Below are 19337 nucleotides of genomic sequence, written 5' to 3' on the forward strand. Positions count from 1 at the left end.
TATTGCTTCTCTTTTTACCAGCAACAGTGGTCTGGCTTGTAAAGCTAATCTATTTGAAAAAAATCATTCTGGGCAGAAAAAGGTTGTCTTCTGCTGATTTAGCTCCTTATGCTCAGCCTGCACTCACCTCTTCCCTAAGTCCTCTCACTACAGCACTACTGCATCAGATGAATCTTGAATGTGGCATAAGGAAGAAGTTTGCAGTTTGTCCATTTCAGAGGTCACTAGATCAGCTTCACTGTAATATGAGGCTTTTATGTAGGGCAGTGGAAAAAGAAAAGACTCCTCAATTTTTTTCTTTGCCTGCCAACAAATGCAAAAGCTTCTTCTGTATTAAAATAACGCAGCACCTCCCAAACTGTGGTGAGTGGTCATAGCACTGGGGTGAGAAGAAAGGAATAGGAAACACTTGAAAGGGCTGGGGGAGAAGGTGCCTGAGAACGTCTGCTCTGAAAACTAACTCTGGGAAGGAAGGGAAATTAGAAATTAGAAAATTAGAAAATGTGAATTAGAAATTTCAGATTTATCAATTTCTCAAGCTAAAAGTACAGTGTTATGCTACAGTTCCATGAAGCTAGCACTGTCAGGAAGCTGGCACCTCTGCCTAAATCTGTCTTCCAGAAACTTGTTCTGGCCTTGGTGCCACCACATTCCTTGCTGCTGGCACAGTCATTTCTGTGATTGTACATGGAAATGGCTCAGGAAAAACTGAACCCACAGAAAAACAATCTTTTTGTTCCCCCAGGTTACTTTTAAGCAACCTCCCGTATGGCCAAAGGAGCACCTGCAACAGCTGAAGAATGGACATGAGTGAGCTGCTCAAAGGTAAGGAGAGAAAGAGGGGAGACTGCCTTTTTCTGACACTACCACAGTCTAAAGCGTTCATTTTATTGTGCTCGGCACTTTCACATAATGAGCAGTTCATCCCCTGAAGAAGTTGCATCATGAGTGAATAAGGTAGAAGTGTCGGAGCAAGGAAGTATCTTCTCCAATTTCTGTTGGGGAAATTGAGGCTCAGAGAATTAAATGATTTGCCTAAGAGTAGAAAGACTGACTTGCCAAGAGCCAGCTTCCAGTCTCCTGAATCATAGCCTTGTGCCTTATCCACAAGACCAACCTTTCTCTATTAGCATTTCCTTTCTCCACCCTGTTTTGAGAGGAGGCACAGTAGCATTGTTCTATGTCAAACTCAAAGCATGATACAGGAATGCTTCCAGCAGAATGGCTTGAACAACCTTTGAGTTTATCATTAATCTGGAAGCCATGACTTTTCTTGGAACGGTTTCTGCATTAGAACCTTCCTCAGGACCAATAACCACAAAAGCTTTAACCATCAAAACGCCTGACTGTTTAAAGAACACTCAATTTTTGAATTTCTGTGGGTAAGATTCCTCCCTCTCCTTCTCTAATGACTGCTGCTGCTATAGACTGTATCCATAACTGTGCTTGGATGCAGCTCAAGGCAAGGGAAGTATCACCTTAGGTTGCTCCGAGGGCTTTGACAATTAATCGATGATCATTTTCGTCAATTCATTCCCAGTGGGGTAACATGTCTGTTAGGAGCCATTGACTTGCTTCTAAGGCCAATAAGGATGATTTTAACAGGTATTCCAATTTCCTGATGTCGTCTGTAGTAGCAGTTAGTGTGTTCATTAGGATCTCACCATCTATGCTATTTACTATTCCTAATCCTGTCTCCAATCACCCGGTGGCGTCTCGTGGCATGCATCGTGATTGTTTCGGAGATTGTCCATATAACTGTGCCAACCAGCCAGTGTGAGCAGTTCCCCCCAAAAGTGGAACAGTTTGAGATATCAATGTGTCACGCTAGCTCTGCCCTTTTTAGAGACCAACTAGGGTTGAACAGAACTTGGTGTTGACCCATGTTTCTAATTATGTAGTGGCCTGTGCTGAAGATGTGAGGAGCTGGCTCAATAGGAAGCCGACGTGGTGCAAATGGCTGTTCAGCTTCAATGTTAAACTGGAGTGTCATGCTGGTACTGATTTTGAAATTGGCCCAGAAACATGTTATGAGCGCTGAGTGAAATAGGGTAGAAGTATACCAACATTCATGTCCATAGGGACAGGCATGTATGTGATCGAAGTTGTGTTTGAGCTTATTTCCAGCATATTCTATAGTAATGAGTGAGGCTGTTGCACATTCAGTGCCATTTTCAATTTGGCATCCTATTTAGATGGTGTCTCCACCTTTCCCCATCAGAGACAGAATTCGTTGATCTCTGTCTTCATTTTCTATAACCCATTTTTGATTAGAAAAGGTAAATCGTTTCATGACGCCACTACAGACAAACTTGGTGTGGATCCATTACAGTCAGTGTAGGCATGGATCCATGGTCACCCCATTGTATACGTATTCCATATATTTTGTGTACTAATTATAAATTCCAATAGCAATGTGGTGCCTCTATAACCCCAAGTACAATATGCAATTATAGGTTTGGTGAAGGTGAAATTATGTTAGCAATCTGAATTTGGTTCCATTATTTCCCCAGCAGCCAATTTGTATCTTCTCCCCAGGTATGGCCTAAAGCCTGGGTCTCCACATCCACGTGCAGTTCATTGAGGACTCCTGTGAACACAAAAGGGAAGGAAATACGCTCGGTTGTATTCAACCTGCAGGGTTAAAAGGAAGGTAAGATCCACCGGGTGCCAATCCAGTGTACCTTTCCTGAGCAATCTCTGGCTTCCCACCTGTAGGGATTTTGGGGTGTAGTCAGTACTATTTGTAGTGTTGCAATCTGAGACATTTTCACCGTCAGTGACAGGGGAACAATGACATTTTCTACTCGTCTTTAATTCTGTTCACTATGGAAAACCATGTGCCATGGGGGGGGGGGGGGGGGCACCCCAATATCCCTGGGAAATCAAATTGAGGGGGGGCAAGGGGGCAGGCTGTGCCAAAAGGGGTGGGGAACCCCTAAACTTGGGGTGCCAGCATGGGGGTGTGTGTCCCCCTAACTGCCAATACTGGGGTGCTACTGGGGTGCTGGGGTCCCCCACACTCGGGGTGGCCCCCCACACTCGGGGTGGCCCCCCCTTCCATTAACACCCTATGGGTCCTAATCTGCTCCCCCATACCCCTACACATGCAACTCCCCCCAGCTTCTGTTCCCCCTCACTTTGGTCCCCCCCCACTTTTAGTGTGTCTGTTCCCCTTCCCCAACTTTACTCCCCCCACTTGTATGTCCCCTCCCCCACCCCCAAAACAGCAGACAGGGTCAGTGACACCTTCCCCGCCCTGGTACTAAAACACGCAATTGGTGATCTTGAGGTCAGGGGGCTTCACCGAGGGAGTGTTGGACCGAGTGAAGGCAAGGGATGGTGGGGGAGAGGACCCCCCCCTCATCTCGACCCACCACCCCCCCCCCGTGAGCCGGGAGGAGGATTTCTGCCGGTTCGGCTAAAAAAGGGCCAGGCCAGCGGGGGGGGCAGGATGGAGGGGGGGGGGGAAGGAGGGGGGGGGGGCACCTCCAAAGCCCCACAAACACCCCCCCCAGTCAGCAGGAGCGCCCCCCCCCCCCCAGTAACCTTGTGACATCCCCAAGATCCTGAGACGCGGAAACAGACTCCACAATCAGTGAGATTGTAAAGTAGGTATGTTCATTCAGCGCTGGGCAGCACAGGGGGTAGTCCCACCAAAGTCGTGCGTGCCCGACTCGGCAGTTCACTTCAAATTTATACAGTCGAGTGTTACATATACATGGCGTTTCGCAATACGCCTATACATAGGCATGATCTATCCCCGCTTCATATTAAAATTAGTTCCAAGAAGTCACAAGGCCGGTCTTGGCTGGTTCTTGGGGTTGACTGCTGCTTCTTATCAGGGACTGTCTCCTGCCCCAGCCAGCCTCAACAATGCAAACGTTAAGCATCACTTCTCATCCCCTTGGGCCATGTCTACCTCTACTGAAATTTCTTTAACTTCACTATAAGCTAGCTAATTATTAAATAGTTCCTATCTACATCCATATATCTACTATATCTACTAAGATTCCTTTGGCTCCCCGTTTCAGTCCCCACTTTTCTAGAAAATAGTAAATTCTTTTACTATATCCAACTCTAGTATTTCTAATGCATTGTTTCCCTATCTAGCATTCTCTCAAAATATTTGTTGGACTCGAGTTTTCGTCGCAACTGATTCTTTTTCCATTCGCTGTAGGAATCCCCTGTGCTTTGGAAACACCATAAGCCGCATCAAATTGTTGTACAAAGGATTATGAGCAGAAAAATTATTACTATTGCTGTCACAAACAGTTGTTTTAGCCATGTTAAAGTTGGAAACCAGGAAGTTAGTTTTTCCCATATCTCAGAAAATCCCCATGTGTCATCCATAGTGATAAGATGTAACTCCTTAGAAATTTCTCAAATCTTTCCAATATCTGTCTCTATTTGCTGTCTTTCATTTAAATAAGCACAACAGCTTTGATTTATAAGTAAGCACACCCCCCCCCCCCCCCCCCCCGCTTTGCGGTTAACATATCTAATGCAAGGTGATTTTGTATCGTTATCTTTGCCAAGGAATCAATTTTGGCTTGTAATTTTCCTAGAGCGTCAGTAGTAGTATTGGCTAAAATCTTGACCACCGCTGATACATTGACTATTGCTTTTTCCAATTCAGATACTCCAAGCACTGGGAAAAGCCATCGTACCACACTGTGGAATGTGGTGCCTCGTTCTATAAGAGGGTTAGAGGTTCTTTTAGTCCTCATGTGGTGCCATGGGGATCGGAATATTCCCTGTAATTTTCCTAAGACAGGGAGTGTTTGTGGGATTATTATTCCCTCTGTGCATTCTCCCCACCAATCGATAGGTAAACTCTTACGTGCCTTCCCATTTGCACAAAGGTACTAACGTCCGTCAGGGAGATTACAATTGGACAGCTCCCGAGGAGGGGGAAGATAACAACTCCCTGTTAGATTTCCCCATCCTGTATTAGCTATCCCTGTAGAGTGTGATTCATGACATCGAAAGCAAGTTCCATTCAGTGTCCCAAGAAAACTAGAAGTGTTGGCATAATGGGGGCACATCATTACGGGGTCTCCCCCTCTGCCTCTTTCCATGTCTTTTAATCTCCAAGACCAATTGTATCGATCATTATCATGTGGGTCTCTGCTATCCAGATCAAGTTTATACTTCACTATAGTTCTGGAACCATTTCCATATAAACAAGTATAGTTGGCAGTTCTATTCAATAGTGTTTTAGTGCTGTTTGTTCTGAGGGGGACACCAATAAACGGGAAGGTTTCTCCTTGTCTGGGTATTAAGGTACACATCCAACAGCTTGATACATTAATATCCTTTGCTAGCTCCTGGTTATATCTGACAAACAGGTTTTCATCCCACACCTTACACAGAGTCCCCACATTACTGCGTAAAAACTAAATGTCCATCGGGTTTTGTGGTGACTTTCCATGGAGGTTTGGGTGTCTGTTTCACTCTGGTGTGATGAATCCAAGCGTTCTGTTCCTTGATTCTGATTGCAGTAAAGGAGGTGAGTAGTACTTGGAATGGTCCTTCCCACTGTGGCTCCAGGGTTTTTTCTGTAAGAGACTTTACATATACATAATCCCCAGGTTGTATATTATGTACAGGTCCATCTAAACCTCTCCCTCGAGTCCCAGCCACATGCTTCCTGATTTTATTGAGCTGCTTACTCAATGCTACCATGTAAGAGGTCACAATTTTGTCTCCAGCTTGCACAGACACCCCTTTCTGTATTTCATAGGGTCATCCATACAAAATTTCAAAGGGGCTCAGTCTTTCCCTCACCCTTGGTCTTGTTCATATACGCAGAAGGGCTAAAGGGAGAGACTGAGGCCATGTCAAATTTGCTTCTTGTCCTAATTTCACAATTTGCTGTTTGATTAAGTGGTTCATTTTTTCCACTTGTCCACTCAACTGGGGTGATATGGAGTATGAAGTTGCCAATCTATACCCAAATGGTGGCTAATTTGTTGTACTATTTTTGAGACAAAATGTGGTCCTCTGTCAGAGGATATGGTTGCTGGAACCCCAAAACGTGGTATTATCTCTTGCACCACTATTTTAGTTACCTCCCGAGCTTTAGCTGTTCTTGCTGGGAATGCTTCTGGCCAACCTGAAAAGGTATCAGTTAATACCAATAAATATTGATACCCCCCTTTTCTTGGAAGTTCTGTAAAATCAATTTGCCATTGTTGTGCAGGCCCATTGCCTTTTCCAATCTGGCCCATTTCTAGTTTGGGGGTATTAGGATTAGTCTGAAGGCAACGATTGCATTGTTGAGTCACCTGTCTCACCGTGGTATATAAATTTCTAGCCACAATTTCTCTTATCAAATGTTTATACAGAGCCTCTGTCCCCTGATGTCTTTTCCTATGCTCCTCCTGTATCAAATGCTACAGTAAGCAAGAGGGAATGATTAGTTTTCCCTGTGGGGTATGAGCCCACCCCTCTTCATTATATGACCCTTCTAAATCTGTAATAAGCTTCTGATCTTCCCTGGTATATTCTGGCTTACCTTTTAGGGAGATTTGTCTATCAGGAATTAAAGCCCCTTCTATTTTTACCTTTGTTTTGGCCACTTGTTTTGCCTCTCTGTCCACCAGTTCATTCCCTTTTTCCAAATCTGAGCTCACTTTCTGGTGTGCCTTAATATGCATAATTGCTACTTTCTTAGGGAGCTGGACAGCTTCCAGTAACTTCAGAATTTCTTCTGTGTGTTTGATATTTTTCCCCTGGGAATTCAATAGTCCTCTCTCCTTCCAAATTGCTCCATGTGCGTGTACAACTCCAAAGGCATATTTTGAGTCTGTATAAATGTTCACAACTTTGCCCTGGGCCAATTCCAGGGCGCGGGTCAGAGCAATTATTTCTGCCTTCTGTGCAGAGGTGTTCATGGGCAAAGCCCCTGATTCTATTACCTCTTGGCTGGTGGTGATGGCTCTTGGCCGCATGTCGATTACCTTTTAGGACGTAACTGCTTCCGTCTGTGAACCAAGTTTCCCTGTTTTCCATGGGGCTGTCTTTCAGGTCTGGGCGGCTTGCGTATGTTGCTTTGATGGTTTCCAAACAGTCATGATGTACCGGTTCTCCTGTGTTCCCGCTGAGAAAAGAAGCTGGGTTGACAATGTTAGTGACTGCAATCTCCACATCATCCTGCTCTACCAATACAGCTTGATATCTCAGGAATCTTTGTGGAGAGAGCCAATGTCCACCCTTTGCTTCCAGTACTGCTGATACTGTATGAGACACCAAAACAGTCATTTTCTGGCCCAGAGTAAGCTTTCGGGCTTCCTGTATGTTCAGTATCATGGCTGCAACCGCCCACAGGCATCCAGGCCAACCTTTTGCAGTTGTGTCTAACTGCTTAGAGAGGTAGGCAACTGCCCGTCGATATGGACCCAGGTTTTGTGCTAATATTCCGAGGGCAATGCCCTGCTTCTCGTGGGAGTAAAGAAGAAACGGCTTACTCACATCTGGGAGTCCTAAGGCCGGGGCCGACATCAAAGCCTTTTTCAGTAGCTCAAAGCTCGTTTGGTCTCCTTGTTCCACTCAAGGTGTTTCTGCTCAGTGGCTGTCAGCACATACAGTGGTTTAACAAGCAATCCATAATTATAGATCCACAATCGACACCACCCCGTCATTCTCAGAAAAGTCCGTAACTCTTTTACTGTCTGAGGTCTCCGAGTTTGGCATATTGCCTCTTTATGGGCCTGTCCCAAAGTTCTTTGTCCCACACTAATTTCATAGCCCAAATAATTCACTTTGCCTTGCATTACCTGTGCCGCCTTCTTGGATACCCAGTACCCTTGAAGTCCCAGGAAATTCAACAGACTCACCATCCATATTATATAATCTTTCTCTGTCTTGGTGGCGATCAGGATATCATCCACATACTGCAACAGCTTTCCCTCCTCAGACGGGGTTTCCCAGGATTCTAAGTCTTTCGCAAGCTGACTGCCAAAAATGGTAAGACTATTCTTAAATCCTTGTGGCAACACCGTCCAAGTGAGCTGGGTCTTTCGACCACTCTTGGGGTTTTCTCATTCAAATGCAAATAATTTTTGGCTGGTCTCATGGAGAGGGAGGCAAAAGAAAGCATCCTTCAAATCTAAAACAGTAAACTAAGTCAATTCAGGTGTTAATGTGGTCAACAGGGTATATGGGTTCACCACTACCAGGTAAAGATCTTCAGTTATCTTATTCACTGCCCGTAAGTCTTGGACTACCCGATATGACCCATCAGGCTTCCGAACAGATAATATAGGGGTATTGAATTCAGACTCACACTCTTTTAATAATCCCAACTCCAAAAATTTTTCTATCACCAGCCAGATTCCTTCTCTGTCTTCCTTCTTCAGGGGATATAGTTTAATTCTTACCTGCTTTCGGCCTTCCTTGATCCTAACTTCAACAGGTGGAGCACTTTTCGCTCTTCCAGGTGCATCGGTAGCCCATACCCCCGTGTACACTTGGTTTAAGATGTCCTCGTTAATGCTTCCTTCTAGGGGGAGACTGGTTAAGGTTAGGCTCAATATTTGAATATATTGCTGATCTTTTACCTCCAGAGTAATTTCTCCCTTTTCGAATACAATTTTTGCTCCCAATTGTTCCAACAAGTCCCTTCCCAAAAGTACCTTTGGGGAGTTGGGCATACATAAAAATTTATGAATGCCCCACTGTTTTCCTAATTTATATTCTAAAGGTTTACAAAAATATGCCTTTTCGCTTTGGCCAGTCGCTCCTTTCACCGTGACATAATCATCTCCCAGGGGCATCAAAGCTTGGTTCAGAACCGAGTATGTTGCCCCCGTATCTACCAAAAATTCTACCTCTTGTTGTGTTTTCCCTAGCTTAATTATAACCAGTGGATCCGCTCGGGTAGATTCCCCAGGTTCCCGTCAATCTCCCTTCACATGGGCTACCGTTCTTCCTGTTTGAGCCCTCTGATCCTCCTTCTTGTTCTTTGGGCATTCCTTTTTCCAATGACCAAATTTCTTACACAAAGCACATTGATCCTTGCCCAGTCGGGGCAAGTCTCGTCTAGGCCCTCTTCCTCTTTCTTCCTGGATAACAGCCATTAATTTCCTTTGCCCTTGCCTATATCCTTCCTCTCTGTTACTAAATACTCTCCATGCTTCATCCAATAATATTTCTAAATTCCTACCCTCTGTAGGGCGTAATTTCCGAAGTTTGCACCATATATCCCCTGTAGATTGACCCAAAAACAGGGAGACCAATTGTTGTACTCTTACCTCTGACCCAGGATCCAGCGGTGTGCTGTGGCGCATTACATCCCTCAATCGTTCCAGGAATTCGGATGGAGACTCAGAAGGACTCTGTTTGACTGCATATATAGCTGACCAATTTATAGTTTTGGGGATTGCCCTCTCCATTCCTTTTGTAATCCAATCCTGATATCCCTGCAATCTTTCCATATGTGCAGATCTATTAACATCCCACTTTGGGTCTTGGAGAGGGAAATATTCCTTAATGTCTGTAAGAGACTGGGTTGGCTGGAAATGTTTGTCTCGACGTTGCTGCTGCAGAGAGCCTCAATATCCTGTTGCTGTGGGGGAGTACGCGCAAAATGTCCCTGAAGAAACCACCATATCCGCCCGATGCTAGCAGTGCCTACCAAGCTGTGAAACCACCGTGAACATCTGGGCATGCGCCCATGGAGGAACATGGGGCGGCACGTATGGTAATGAGCTCCGTGGAAATGGGCAGACTTTTCAGAGAAATCATGGGGACCGGGACAATAAAAGAACTGCGTACTCCCCTCTCAAAAACTGGAAAAAGCTGGAAAAAACTGGAAAGGCAACTGAAAGAACTAAAAACTGAAAAACTGGAAAAAGCAATGGAAGAGCACCTGCAGTGCTTGGGACTGGGACTTCGGCTGGAACCTGGACTTGGACCCTCCATCACCCGCATAAAGACTGAGTCCACGGGACGCTGCTGGCTTCATGGTGGTGGTAACTAGTCTTGCTATCTCTCTTCCATTTTCTTGCTTAGGTCTGCCTCTTTTTCCTTTCTTCTTCCCTCTGTCCTATCGCTATTATCAGTTGTTATAGGAAATAAAACTTGTAAGGTTGTACGGCATCTGACCTCGTTTGTGTCTTAAATCTCGCTCTTGTGATCATTTAAGAACCCTCCCTGATATTGGATCAGGACAATGTCCCCTCCTGTGATCTTATAATGATCTTCAGCTGGGTTCCCTGCTGTTTTTAAAATCAGCTGTTTCTCTGTCTCGGTCATATATTCCAATAATAGCTGTATATCCTTCCAATCAGGGTTATGCTGTTTTACAATAAATTGGAAATGTTTAGTTACACTTACTGGATCACTCCTATAATCTTTTGCAACCTTTTTCCAAAAAGGTCAGCAGTAGAAAAGGGTACTTTGATTAACATCGTCCCACCATCCGGCCTCACCGCCTCTCGGAGAGGTGGTTGTAAAGCTGTTGAGGTAGTTTTCTTCCTAGTACGGGAAGATACAGGGCTGTCTGGGGGGGGTCAGAGTTCTATCCGAGACTGCATCCTGTTCCTGTGGTTGAGGGGGAGGCTTAAACAAATCAGTTAGATCTTGTTCTGGTGCCTGATGGATTTTATTTGTCTTTGTACATCTTTGTCCAATACTGCATGCCAAACAACACCGCCTCAGTTTACCTCTAAGCTCCTTGTTGTTTTCTCGCTCAACTGTGAGCGCCATGGGGTCCTGTGGGGGTACCATTCCACAGTCCCTTTGCCACTCCGGATGGTTTCGGAGGGTGAAAAACATGTCTGCACACGAAACCTCATCCCATTTTCCTTCTCTCATTAAAAACAGCATCAGTTGTAATGGAGTATTATAATCTATTGACCCATTAAGTGGCCACTTCGTATCACCTTCTAACTTACACAACAGCCACCATTGATTGCAGTACTTAATAAGGTTCTTTTTATTTTCCGTACCTCCGGTCCCAACAATATCTTTCAAGTGGGCAATTACACAACCCAGAGGACTCTTCCTCAGTATTCCCCCTTGATTGTTTCCCATTTTATAACTTCTCCTTTTAATAAGCTTCCATGCAAATCGTTTCTTACACCTCTTTATAGTCTTCTCCCAGTTTTCCTCCCACACGTCCCGAATTTCTGGGATTAAATTTTCCTTTCCACACACCAATTTCACTATTTCGGCTACCTTTCCAACCACAAACAATCTCAACTGTATACGTAGCCCATCCCCTCTTATCCCAGGGAGTCCAAACCCGACACTCAGGGCATTCAATATCCCCTCCGCAAGCTATTTGCAACCTCTGTTTACACCACACACATTCCAGGACATATCAGGGCATACACTCATTTCCTGGATGGAAAAGACACCACTCAAATACCCACATTTATGCAATGCACCATACAGGGACTTTCTTATACCAACACCACAAAATGATTAAGATAATCAGACTCAAACTTAAAATTACAACGCTAACATATAAATTCAAGTTCCAAATCATCAATGAGTCACACTTCGTTCGTCTCCGGCCGTACCCCTTGTGGAGTTACGAAACTGTGGATCAGAACTCCACACACGCTCCGCAGCTGAGCTGTGTCTCTTTTACTCAAACATTCAATCCACAGTCTTAGACATTTACACATTAACGAGCATATATACACATATTAATCTCAACATAACATTTCCACATACTCACACAAAATCTTTAACATTAAGTTTCCAAACATTCTCATCATACAATCATCGTTCCAGTTGACAACCTTTCAGCAGCTGCAAAAATGTACCAAGCACAATTGCGAGGGGGTCCGCTTACCCTTCTCCTGCCTCTTATATACCAGTCATCGACAGGTCCGTCCTGGCTCCCGATACTGGGATGCAGCGGTCACCCCAGATTTGCTCAATCTACCCCCAAGATCGCTGGCGGCAGCTCTATTGGTCAGCAAATCCCCCCTTGTTTTACCTGTCCTAGTTTCAGCTGGGATAGAGTTAACTGTCTTCCTAGTAGCTGGTACGGTGCTATGTTTTGAGTTCAGTATGAGAAGAATGTTGATAACACTGATGTTTTCAGTTGCTGCTAGTAGTGTTTAGACTAATGTCAAGGATTTTTCAGCTTCTCATGCCCAGCCAGCGAGAAAGCTGGAGGGGCACAAGAAGTTGGCACAGGACACAGCCAGGGCAGCTGACCCAAACTGGCCAACAGGGTATTCCATACCATATGACGTCCCATCTAGTATAGGAACTGGGAAGTGGGGCGGGGAATCGCCGCTGGGGGACTAGCTGGGTGCCGGTCGGCGGGTGGTGAGCAATTGCACTACGCATCATTTGTACATTCCAATCCTTTCATTATTGCTGTTGTCATTTTATTAGTGTTATCATTATCATTATCCGTTTCTTCTTTTCTGTTCTATTAAACTGTTCTTATCTCAACCGTGGGTTTTGCTTTTTTTCCCGATTTCTCCCCCATCCCACTGGGTGGGGGGGGAGTGAGTGAGCGGCTGCGTGGTGCTTAGTTGCTGGCTGGGGTTAAACCACGACAGTCCATTTTGGCGCCCAACGTGGGGCCCGAAGGGTTGAGATAACGACAAACCTGACCAGAGCTCGTTAAAACAAATTTGTTATAAGCATTCATTATATTGGTCTTATAGTCGCTGGTCATTATGTTGATTTATGTGTCTTAGAGTTGTTGCTCTGGTTTTTAAAGTTCTGTTATGCATCACCTCGCTTGCTGTATGTAGTCCCTCTTCTCCTGCTTATCATCCGTGGGAGGTGGATTAAGGTTTTTGCTTTGATGTATTGTATAACACTGGTTTATGGTATGATAAAGTCATCAGTTGTGGAATTAATCCGGTATTTGCACTCAGCATTGTCACCTTTATACTGCGGGAGCCATCTGTGGGAAACTTAATAATTATACCATTTACCTTTCCTCCTTGGAAAACCAGTCTATGAGTGGGATACCTTTCTTCCCCTCTCCTTTCTCCTTCAGTCCAGTTACAATGGTGTTTGGGAATTTTGAAAAATTTGAATACTCTTGGGATGTTGATACCAGCACGGTCCTAGCCCTACTGCTGGGAATTAGCATGCTTCTGAATGTGGTTCAGCTTGTTTAAGGTTAAACAACTATTTAAGAAGATCACCCAGAGGTCTGCCCCGAGGCTGGATAATTATGAGTGGCAGGGTGTGTGGGGTAGTATGGGCAAGTACCTAGAAAAGTGGGCACCTCCAGTGTTTGGAAATTCACCCCTGAACAAATGCAGAATCCAGAAGAACTAGTAAAATATTTGGAAAAGGTATGCTGTCACCCCGGCAGCTCCAGAGAGATACAAATCACTGCAACGTGCTGGGGCCTGGCCCATGCCTATCGAGCCCTGTTCGACACAACTCAGCACCCCCAAGGGGAAGAGAAGGTCTCTGGACCTAACAACAAAGCAATGAGCACTGCGGTCACCCAAACCCCGGCAATGGGCGCTGCGGCCCCTCCAGCCCCGGCGACGAGCATTGCGGCCACCCAGACCTTGGTGACAGGTACCGTGACCCCTCCAGCCCTGGCAATGAGAACTGTGGCTACCCAAACCTCAGCAACAGGCACTGCAGCCCCTCCAGCCGCAGCAACGAGCACAGCAGCTACCCAAACCTTGGCAACAGGCACTGCGGTCCCTCCAGCCCCAGCGACGAGCACTGCTGCTACCCAAACCTTGGCGACAGATGCTGCTACCCAAACCTTGGCGACAGACGCTGCGGATATCCAAAATCCGGCGAGTGATACTGCAACTGAACCAGCGGATCAACCTGCACCAGTATCAGTTGCCCCCGTACAGAAAAAGAAATATAAAAAATCAGCTCGCTTAGCAAAGGATGAAGGTGAACCAGGGCCATCACGGGAACAGGAGGAAGAGGCAGAACCAGAGGTAATAACCCGGTCCCTATCCTTGAGTGAGCTGCGAGATATGCGAAAAGATTTGGCCGCCGTATAGGTGAGCATATTATCACCTGGCTTCTCCGATGCTGGGACAATGGGGCTAATAGCTTGGAATTAGAAGGTAGGGAAGCCAAGCAGCTGGGATCGCTTGCCAGGGAAGGTGGCATTGACAGGCAATTGGAAGAGGAACAAGCCATCAGCCTCTGGAGGCGACTCTTGTCAAGTGTGAAGGAAAGGTACCCCTTTAAGGAAGATGTTATATGTCATCAAGCAAGTGGACCACCATGGAAAAGGTATCCAATATCTGAGGGAATTAGCTGTGCTAGAGACGATTCATCATGACCCGGACAACCCACAATTACCCAAAGATCCAGACGAAGTCCAATGCACACGACCCATGTGGCGGAAATTTGTACGGAGCGCACCATCGTCCTATGCCAACTCACTGGCAATAATGACCTGGAAAGACGAAGAGGCACCGACAGTGGATGAAGTGGCTCGCCAACTCCGTCAATACGAAGAAAATCTCTCCTCCTCCCTACAAGCCTGCATTTCGGCTGTGGAGAAGCTGTCCGAGGATTTCCAACAATTCAAAGAGGATATGTCCTATTGCCCACCTGTAAGGACCAATGTCTCAGCTATTAGGAGTGAGCGCTCCTCTGCCCAAGAGAGAGAATATAGAAGGTACACACCGCGAGGTGCCCTGTGGTTTTACCTATGTGATCATGGAGAGGACATGAGGAAATGGGATGGAAAACCTACCTCGGTCCTAAATGCACGGGTACGTGAGCTGCGAGGAAAAACCACCACAAAAGGGAATTCTACTAGGAAAAATGCCGCTCCAGTTTCCAAACAGAGCAGAAGGGCTGATCTTATTTCTGATCCTCTTGAAGGGACTTCTGAGCCAATTTTACGAGAAGTGAATACCGGATACTCTGGCCAGAATTAGAGGGGCCCTGCCTCCAGCCAGGTGGAGGAAAGGGATAACCGGGTCTATTGGACTGTGTGGATTCGATGGCCTGGCACGTTAGACCCACAGGAGTATAAGGCTCTAGTAGACACCGGCGCACAGTGCACTCTAATGCCATCAAGTTTAAAGGGGCAGAACCCATCTGTATTTCTGGTGTGACAGGGGGATCCCAAGAGTTAACTGTATTGGAAGCTGAAGTAAGCCTAACTGGGAATGAATGGCAGAAACACCCCATTGTGATGGTCCGGAGGCTCCGTGTATCCTTGGCATAGACTATCTAGGAGAGGGTATTTTAAGGATCCGAAGGGGTATCGATGGGCTTTTGGTATAGCTGCCTTGGAGACGGAGGGCACTGAACAGCTGTCTACCCTGCCTGGTCTCTCTCAAGACCCTTCGATTGTGGGGTTGCTGAGGGTTGAAGAACAACAAGTGCCAATTGCTACCACGACGGTGCACCGGCGGCAATATCGCACCAACCGAGACTCTCTGATTCCCATCCACAAGTTGATTCGCCAACTGGAGAGCCAAGGAGTGATCAGCAAAACTCGCTCACCCTTTAATAGTCCCATATGGCCAGTGCGAAAGTCTAATGGGGAGTGGAGACTAACAGTTGACTATCGTGGCCTGAATGAAGTTACGCCACCGCTGAGTGCTGCCGTTCCAGATATGCTAGAACTTCAATACGAACTAGAGTCAAAGGCAGCCAAGTGGTATGCTACAATTGACATTGCTAATGCGTTTTTTCTCAATCCCTCTGGCAGCAGAGTGTCGTCCACAGTTTGCCTTTACTTGGAGGGGTGTCCAGTACACTTGGAATCGATTGCCCCAGGGGTGGAAACACAGCCCCACCATTTGCCATGGACTAATCCAGACTGCACTGGAAAAAGGTGAAGCTCCGGAACACCTGCAATACATTGATGACATCATGTATGGGGCAAACACGGCAGAAGAAGTCTTTGAGAAAGGGAAGAAGATAATCCAAATCCTTCTGAAAGCCGGTTTTGCCATAAAAGAAAGTAAGGTCAAGGGACCTGCACAGGAGATCCAGTTTTTAGGAATAAAATGGCAAGATGGACGTCGTCAGATCCCAATGGATGTGATCAACAAAATAGCAGCTATGTCTCCACCGACTAATAAAAAGGAAACACAGGCTTTCTTAGGTGTTGTGGGTTTTTGGAGAATGCATATTCCAAATTACAGTCTGATTGTAAGCCCTCTCTATCAAGTGACCCGGAAGAAGAATGATTTTAAATGGGGCCCTGAGCAACAGCAAGCCTTTGAACAAATTAAACGGGAGATTGTTCATGCAGTAGCCCTTGGACCAGTCCGGGCAGGACAAGATGTTAAAAATGTGCTCTATACTGCAGCGGGGGAGAATGGACCTACCTGGAGCTCTGGCAGAAAGCACCCGGGGAGACCCGAGGTCGACCCCTGGGGTTTTGGAGTCGAGGATACAGAGGATCCGAGGCTCGCTATACTCCAACTGAAAAAGAGATATTGGCAGCATATGAAGGAGTTCGAGCTGCCCAGAAGTGGTTGGTACTGAAACACAGCTCCTCTTAGCACCCCGACTGCCAGTGCTGGGCTGGATGTTCAAAGGGAGGGTCTCCTCTACACATCACGCGACTGATGCCACGTGGAGTAAGTGGATTGCACTGATCACACAACGGGCTCGCATAGGAAACCCCAGTCGCCCAGGAATTTAGAAGTGATCACGGACTGGCCAGAAGGCAAAGATTTTGGAATGTCGCCAGAGGAGGAGGTAACGCGTGCTGAAGAAGCCCCGCTGATAATAAACTGCCAGAAAATGAGAGGCAATATGCTCTGTTCACTGATGGGTCCTGTCGCATTGTGGGAAAGCATCGGAGGTGGAAGGCTGCTGTATGGAGTCCTACACGACAAGTCGCAGAAACTGCTGAAGGAGAAGGTGAATCGAGTCAGTTTGCAGAGGTGAAAGCCATCCAGCTAGCGTTAGACATTGCTGAAAGAGAAAAGTGGCCAGTGCTCTATCTCTATACTGACTCATGGATGGTGGCAAATGCCCTGTGGGGGTGGTTACAGCAGTGGAAGCAGAGCAACTGGCAGCGCAGAGGTAAACCCATTTGGGCTGCCACACTGTGGCAAGATATCGCATCCCGGCTAGAGAATCTGGTTGTAAAAGTACGTCACGTAGATGCTCACGTACCCAAGAGTCGAGCCACTGAAGAACATCAAAATAACCAACAGGTGGATCAGGCTGCCAAGATTGAAGTGGCTCAGGTGGACTTGGACTGGCAACATAAGGGTGAGCTATTTATGGCTCGATGGGCCCATGATGCTTCAGGCCATCAGGGAAGAGATGCAACATATAGATGGGCTCGTGACCGAGGGGTGGACTTGAGCATGGACACTATTGCACAGGTTATCCATGAATGTGAAACATGTGCTGCAATTAAGCAAGCCAAGCGGTTAAAACCCCTGTGGTATGGAGGACGATGGCTGAAATATAAATTTGGGGAAGCCTGGCAGTTGACTATATCACACTCCCACAAACTCGCCAAGGCAAGCGCTATGTGCTACAATGGTGGAAACAACCACCGGATGGCTGGAAACATATTCTGTACCCCATGCCACTGCCCGGAACACTATCCTGGGCCTTGAAAAGCAGGTTGTGGCGACATGGCACCCCAGAGAGAATTGAGTCAGACAACGGGACTCATTTCCGAAACAACCTCATAGACACCTGGGCCAAAGAGCATGGCATTGAGTGGGTGTATCACATCCCCTATCATGCACCAGCCTCTGGGAAAATTGAGCGATACAATGGACTGTTAAAGACTACATTGAGAGCAATGGGGGGTGGAATTTCAAACATTGGGATACACATTTAGCAAAAGCCACCTGGTTAGTCAACACCAGGGATCTGCCAATCGGGGTGGCCTGCCCAGTCAGAATTTTTACGTACTGTAGAAGGGGATAAAGTCCCTGTAGTGCACACAAAAAATATGTTAGGGAAGACAGTCTGGGTTACTCCTGCCTCAGGCAAAGGTAAACCCATTCGTGGGATTGCTTTTGCTCAAGGGCCTGGGTGCACTTGGTGGGTGATGCGAAAAGATGGGGAAGTCCGATGTGTGCCTCAAGGGGATTTAATTTTAGGTGAGAATAGCCAGAATTAAACTGTATGATACTAGTTGCTATATAACCCTGCTACTATATGTTATCATTACTATAATTGTTATATGCTATATCCATAGTACTATAGTAAGAATCACTTAGATCAAGCAAGAAAAACTGTGATAAAACTGAGCGAAGCGCAGTAGTGATGGAACCAGAACTGACTCCAGCATGCAACAATCCAACGGTGCACACCATCCTCCTGCTGCGTCCAATGTCAACTGCTCGTCATACTGCACTGAAGCCCAACTCTGCTCTACCGACTGAGAGGACCTTGCACCATCCCTCCTGCCCAGAAAGACTGGTATGACGGATGGAGCCCAGAGTCAGGAACTAAATGAACTCAATGAACATTTAATGAACATAACCCATAAAATAAAGGAATGATATCTCTGTGTATGTATATATATATATATATATCATTGTTCATATGTCTCAAAGTGATAGATAAGGTGTTGATGATTGACCAGGATGTAACTAAAGGTATGGGAACTGAGCATGACGTCAATGGTATAGAATAAGGGGTGGATACTGTCCTAGTTTCAGCTGGGATAGAGTTAACTGTCTTCCTAGTAGCTGGTACGGTGCTATGTTTGAGTTCAGTATGAGAAGAATGTTGATAACACTGATGTTTTCAGTTGCTGCTAGTAGTGTTTAGACTAATGTCAAGGATTTTTCAGCTTCTCATGCCCAGCCAGCGAGAAAGCTGGAGGGGCACAAGAAGTTGGCACAGGACCAGCCAGGGCAGCTGACCCAAACTGGCCAACAGGGTATTCCATACCATATGACGCCCATCTAGTATAGGAACTGGGAAGTGGGGGCGGGAATCGCCGCTCGGGGGACTAGCTGGGTGCCGGTCGGCGGGTGGTGAGCAATTGCACTACGCATCATTTGTACATTCCAATCCTTTCATTATTGCTGTTGTCATTTTATTAGTGTTATCATTATCATTATCCGTTTCTTTTTTCTGTTCTATTAAACTGTTCTTATCTCAACCCGTGGGTTTTTGCTTCTTTTTCCCGATTTTCTCCCCCATCCCACTGGGTGGGGGGGGAGTGAGTGAGCGGCTGCGTGGTGCTTAGTTGCTGGCTGGAGTTAAACCACGACATTACCATACAGGGTACCCTCCTCCCATACGGGGACTACGCTGCACACCAGACGTCTCTGCGCGATTTACCAGCTGCCCCGGCCCGTACTTTTACAGGCTCCATTTGTGAAACATACTGTTTGGTCCGCGGCTTCAGGAGGTCATTGTCTGCTCCCGCGGTGAGCGGCTGGCAGTGGAGGCTCCTCCGAGGA

General features: G+C 46.4%; 1 long non-coding RNA gene across 1 annotated transcript; it reads right to left on the bottom strand.

Moving 5' to 3' along the window:
* Nucleotides 1-11369: 11369 nt before the first annotated feature.
* LOC115338481 lies at nucleotides 11370-19337 on the bottom strand. The gene is made up of 2 exons (XR_003922413.2): nucleotides 19151-19337; nucleotides 11370-11946 (listed from the first exon to the last, which is right to left on the bottom strand). It is a non-coding gene; the product is annotated as an uncharacterized LOC115338481 (long non-coding RNA).

This window comes from Aquila chrysaetos, unplaced genomic scaffold (genome assembly GCF_900496995.4).
Source record: "Aquila chrysaetos chrysaetos unplaced genomic scaffold, bAquChr1.4, whole genome shotgun sequence".
Classification (NCBI taxonomy): domain Eukaryota; kingdom Metazoa; phylum Chordata; class Aves; order Accipitriformes; family Accipitridae; genus Aquila; species Aquila chrysaetos.